The following is a 5906-nucleotide window of genomic DNA, read 5'->3' on the forward strand; positions in this document are numbered from 1 at the left end:
ACTCTAGTGGACAGACTCTAGAGGACAGTAGAAGACTCTAGAGGACAGGAGAAGACTCTAGTGGACAGACTCTAGAGGACAGGAGAAGACTCTAGAGGACAGGAGAAGACTCTAGTGGACAGACTTTAGAGGACAGGAGAAGACTCTAGAGGACAGTAGAAGACTCTAGTGGACAGACTCTAGAGGACAGTAGAAGACTCTAGAGGACAGTAGAAGACTCTAGAGGACAGACTCTAGAGGACAGGAGAAGACTCTAGAGGACAGGAGAAGACTCTAGAGGACAGGAGAAGACTCTAGTGGACAGACTCTAGAGGACAGTAGAAGACTCTAGAGGACAGGAGAAGACTCTAGTGGACAGACTCTAGAGGACAGGAGAAGACTCTAGAGGACAGGAGAAGACTCTAGTGGACAGACTTTAGAGGACAGGAGAAGACTCTAGAGGACAGTAGAAGACTCTAGTGGACAGACTCTAGAGGACAGTAGAAGACTCTAGAGGACAGTAGAAGACTCTAGAGGACAGACTCTAGAGGACAGGAGAAGACTCTAGAGGACAGGAGAAGACTCTAGTGGACAGGAGAAGACTCTAGTGGACATACTCTAGAGGACAGGAGAAGACTCTAGTGGACAGACTCTAGAGGACAGTAGAAGACTCTAGAGGACAGGAGAAGACTCTAGAGGACAGGAGAAGACTCTAGAGGACAGGAGAAGACTCTAGTGGACAGACTCTAGAGGACAGTAGAAGACTCTAGAGGACAGGAGAAGACTCTAGAGGACAGGAGAAGACTCTAGTGGACAGACTCTAGAGGACAGTAGAAGACTCTAGAGGACAGGAGAAGACTCTAGTGGACAGACTCTAGAGGACAGGAGAAGACTCTAGAGGACAGGAGAAGACTCTAGTGGACAGACTTTAGAGGACAGGAGAAGACTCTAGAGGACAGTAGAAGACTCTAGTGGACAGACTCTAGAGGACAGTAGAAGACTCTAGAGGACAGTAGAAGACTCTAGAGGACAGACTCTAGAGGACAGGAGAAGACTCTAGAGGACAGGAGAAGACTCTAGTGGACAGGAGAAGACTCTAGTGGACATACTCTAGAGGACAGGAGAAGACTCTAGTGGACAGACTCTAGAGGACAGTAGAAGACTCTAGAGGACAGGAGAAGACTCTAGAGGACAGGAGAAGACTCTAGAGGACAGGAGAAGACTCTAGTGGACAGACTCTAGAGGACAGTAGAAGACTCTAGAGGACAGGAGAAGACTCTAGAGGACAGGAGAAGACTCTAGTGGACAGACTCTAGAGGACAGTAGAAGACTAGAGGACAGGAGAAGACTCTAGTGGACAGACTCTAGAGGACAGGAGAAGACTCTAGAGGACAGGAGAAGACTCTAGTGGACAGACTTTAGAGGACAGGAGAAGATTCTAGAGGACAGGAGAAGACTCTAGAGGACAGGAGAAGACTCTAGAGGACAGGAGAAGACTCTAGTGGACAGACTCTAGAGGACAGTAGAAGACTCTAGAGGACAGGAGAAGACTCTAGTGGACAGACTCTAGAGGACAGGAGAAGACTCTAGAGGACAGGAGAAGACTCTAGTGGACAGACTTTAGAGGACAGGAGAAGACTCTAGAGGACAGTAGAAGACTCTAGTGGACAGACTCTAGAGGACAGTAGAAGACTCTAGAGGACAGTAGAAGACTCTAGAGGACAGACTCTAGAGGACAGGAGAAGACTCTAGAGGACAGGAGAAGACTCTAGTGGACAGGAGAAGACTCTAGTGGACATACTCTAGAGGACAGGAGAAGACTCTAGTGGACAGACTCTAGAGGACAGTAGAAGACTCTAGAGGACAGGAGAAGACTCTAGAGGACAGGAGAAGACTCTAGAGGACAGGAGAAGACTCTAGTGGACAGACTCTAGAGGACAGTAGAAGACTCTAGAGGACAGGAGAAGACTCTAATGGACAGACTCTAGAGGACAGGAGAAGACTCTAGAGGACAGGAGAAGACTCTAGTGGACAGACTTTAGAGGACAGGAGAAGACTCTAGAGGACAGGAGAAGACTCTAGAGGACAGGAGAAGACTCTAGTGGACAGACTCTAGAGGACAGTAGAAGACTCTAGAGGACAGGAGAAGACTCTAGTGGACAGACTCTAGAGGACAGTAGAAGACTCTAGAGGACAGGAGAAGACTCTAGAGGACAGGAGAAGACTCTAGTGGACAGACTCTAGAGGACAGTAGAAGACTCTAGAGGACAGGAGAAGACTCTAGTGGACAGACTCTAGAGGACAGTAGAAGACTCTAGAGGACAGGAGAAGACTCTAGAGGACAGGAGAAGACTCTAGTGGACAGACTCTAGAGGACAGTAGAAGACTCTAGAGGACAGGAGAAGACTCTAGTGGAAATACTCTAGAGGACAGGAGAAGACTCTAGAGGACAGGAGAAGACTCTAGAGGACAGGAGAAGACTCTAGAGGACAGACTCTAGAGGACAGGAGAAGACTCTAGAGGACAGTAGAAGACTCTAGAGGACAGGAGAAGACTCTAGAGGACAGGAGAAGACTCTAGAGGACAGACTCTAGAGGACAGGAGAAGACTCTAGAGGACAGGAGAAGACTCTAATGGACAGACTCTAGAGGACAGTAGAAGACTCTAGAGGACAGGAGAAGACTCTAGTGGACAGACTCTAGAGGACAGTAGAAGACTCTAGAGGACAGGAGAAGACTCTAGAGGACAGGAGAAGACTCTAGTGGACAGACTCTAGAGGACAGGAGAAGACTCTAGAGGACAGGAGAAGACTCTAGTGGACAGACTTTAGAGGACAGGAGAAGACTCTAGAGGACAGTAGAAGACTCTAGTGGACAGACTCTAGAGGACAGTAGAAGACTCTAGAGGACAGTAGAAGACTCTAGAGGACAGACTCTAGAGGACAGGAGAAGACTCTAGAGGACAGGAGAAGACTCTAGTGGACAGACTTTAGAGGACAGGAGAAGACTTTTAGAGGACAGGAGAAGACTCTAGAGGACAGGAGAAGACTCTAGTGGACAGACTCTAGAGGACAGTAGAAGACTCTAGAGGACAGGAGAAGACTCTAGTGGACAGACTCTAGAGGACAGTAGAAGACTCTAGAGGACAGGAGAAGACTCTAGAGGACAGGAGAAGACTCTAGTGGACAGACTCTAGAGGACAGTAGAAGACTCTAGAGGACAGGAGAAGACTCTAGTGGACAGACTCTAGAGGACAGTAGAAGACTCTAGAGGACAGGAGAAGACTAGTGGACAGACTCTAGAGGACAGTAGAAGACTCTAGAGGACAGGAGAAGACTCTAGTGGAAATACTCTAGAGGACAGGAGAAGACTCTAGAGGACAGGAGAAGACTCTAGAGGACAGGAGAAGACTCTAGAGGACAGACTCTAGAGGACAGGAGAAGACTCTAGAGGACAGTAGAAGACTCTAGAGGACAGGAGAAGACTCTAGAGGACAGGAGAAGACTCTAGAGGACAGACTCTAGAGGACAGGAGAAGACTCTAGAGGACAGTAGAAGACTCTAGAGGACAGTAGAAGACTCTACAGGACAGGAGAAGACTCTACAGGACAGGAGAAGACTCTAGAGGACAGGAAAAGACTCTACAGGACAGGAGAAGACTCTACAGGACAGGAGAAGACTCTAGAGGACAGGAAAAGACTCTAGAGGACAGGAGAACACTCTACAGGACAGTAGATGACTCTAGAGGACAGGAGAAGACTCTAGAGGACAGGAGAAGACTCTAGTGGACAGGAGAAGACTCTAGTGGACAGACTCTAGAGGACAGGAGAAGACTCTAGAGGACAGGAGAAGACTCTAGTGGACAGACTCTAGAGGACAGTAGAAGACTCTAGAGGACAGGAGAAGACTCTAGAGGACAGGAGAAGACTCTAGTGGACAGACTAGAGGACAGTAGAAGACTCTAGAGGACAGGAGAAGACTCTAGAGGACAGGAGAAGACTCTAGTGGACAGACTCTAGAGGACAGTAGAAGACTCTAGAGGACAGGAGAAGACTCTAGTGGACAGACTCTAGAGGACAGGAGAAGACTCTAGAGGACAGGAGAAGACTCTAGTGGACAGACTTTAGAGGACAGGAGAAGACTCTAGAGGACAGTAGAAGACTCTAGTGGACAGACTCTAGAGGACAGTAGAAGACTCTAGAGGACAGTAGAAGACTCTAGAGGACAGACTCTAGAGGACAGGAGAAGACTCTAGAGGACAGGAGAAGACTCTAGAGGACAGGAGAAGACTCTAGTGGACAGACTCTAGAGGACAGTAGAAGACTCTAGAGGACAGGAGAAGACTCTAGTGGACAGACTCTAGAGGACAGGAGAAGACTCTAGAGGACAGGAGAAGACTCTAGTGGACAGACTTTAGAGGACAGGAGAAGACTCTAGAGGACAGTAGAAGACTCTAGTGGACAGACTCTAGAGGACAGTAGAAGACTCTAGAGGACAGTAGAAGACTCTAGAGGACAGACTCTAGAGGACAGGAGAAGACTCTAGAGGACAGGAGAAGACTCTAGTGGACAGGAGAAGACTCTAGTGGACATACTCTAGAGGACAGGAGAAGACTCTAGTGGACAGACTCTAGAGGACAGTAGAAGACTCTAGAGGACAGGAGAAGACTCTAGAGGACAGGAGAAGACTCTAGAGGACAGGAGAAGACTCTAGTGGACAGACTCTAGAGGACAGTAGAAGACTCTAGAGGACAGGAGAAGACTCTAGTGGACAGACTCTAGAGGACAGTAGAAGACTCTAGAGGACAGGAGAAGACTCTAGTGGACAGACTCTAGAGGACAGGAGAAGACTCTAGAGGACAGGAGAAGACTCTAGTGGACAGACTTTAGAGGACAGGAGAAGACTCTAGAGGACAGGAGAAGACTCTAGAGGACAGGAGAAGACTCTAGTGGACAGACTCTAGAGGACAGTAGAAGACTCTAGAGGACAGGAGATGACTCTAGTGGACAGACTCTAGAGGACAGTAGAAGACTCTAGAGGACAGGAGAAGACTCTAGAGGACAGGAGAAGACTCTAGTGGACAGACTCTAGAGGACAGTAGAAGACTCTAGAGGACAGTAGAAGACTCTAGTGGACAGACTCTAGAGGACAGGAGAAGACTCTAGAGGACAGGAGAAGACTCTAGTGGACAGACTTTAGAGGACAGGAGAAGACTCTAGAGGACAGGAGAAGACTCTAGAGGACAGGAGAAGACTCTAGTGGACAGACTCTAGAGGACAGTAGAAGACTCTAGAGGACAGGAGATGACTCTAGTGGACAGACTCTAGAGGACAGTAGAAGACTCTAGAGGACAGGAGAAGACTCTAGAGGACAGGAGAAGACTCTAGTGGACAGACTCTAGAGGACAGTAGAAGACTCTAGAGGACAGGAGAAGACTCTAGTGGACAGACTCTAGAGGACAGTAGAAGACTCTAGAGGACAGGAGAAGACTCTAGAGGACAGGAGAAGACTCTAGTGGACAGACTCTAGAGGACAGTAGAAGACTCTAGAGGACAGGAGAAGACTCAAGTGGAAAGACTCTAGAGGACAGGAGAAGACTCTAGAGGACAGGAGAAGACTCTAGAAGACAGGAGAAGACTCTAGAGGACAGGAGAAGACTCTAGAGGACAGACTCTAGAGGACAGGAGAAGACTCTAGAGGACAGTAGAAGACTCTAGAGGACAGGAGAAGACTCTACAGGACAGGAGAAGACTCTAGAGGACAGACTCTAGAGGACAGGAGAAGACTCTAGAGGACAGTAGAAGACTCTAGAGGACAGTAGAAGACTCTACAGGACAGGAGAAGACTCTACAGGACAGGAGAAGACTCTAGAGGACAGGAAAAGACTCTACAGGACAGGAGAAGACTCTACAGGACAGGAGAAGACTCT

The sequence above is a fragment of the Eucyclogobius newberryi genome, unplaced genomic scaffold (genome assembly GCF_026437365.1).
Source record: "Eucyclogobius newberryi isolate DKJ021-1_F unplaced genomic scaffold, fEucNew1.0.hap1 SCAF_108, whole genome shotgun sequence".
NCBI classification, from domain to species: Eukaryota; Metazoa; Chordata; class Actinopteri; order Gobiiformes; family Gobiidae; genus Eucyclogobius; species Eucyclogobius newberryi.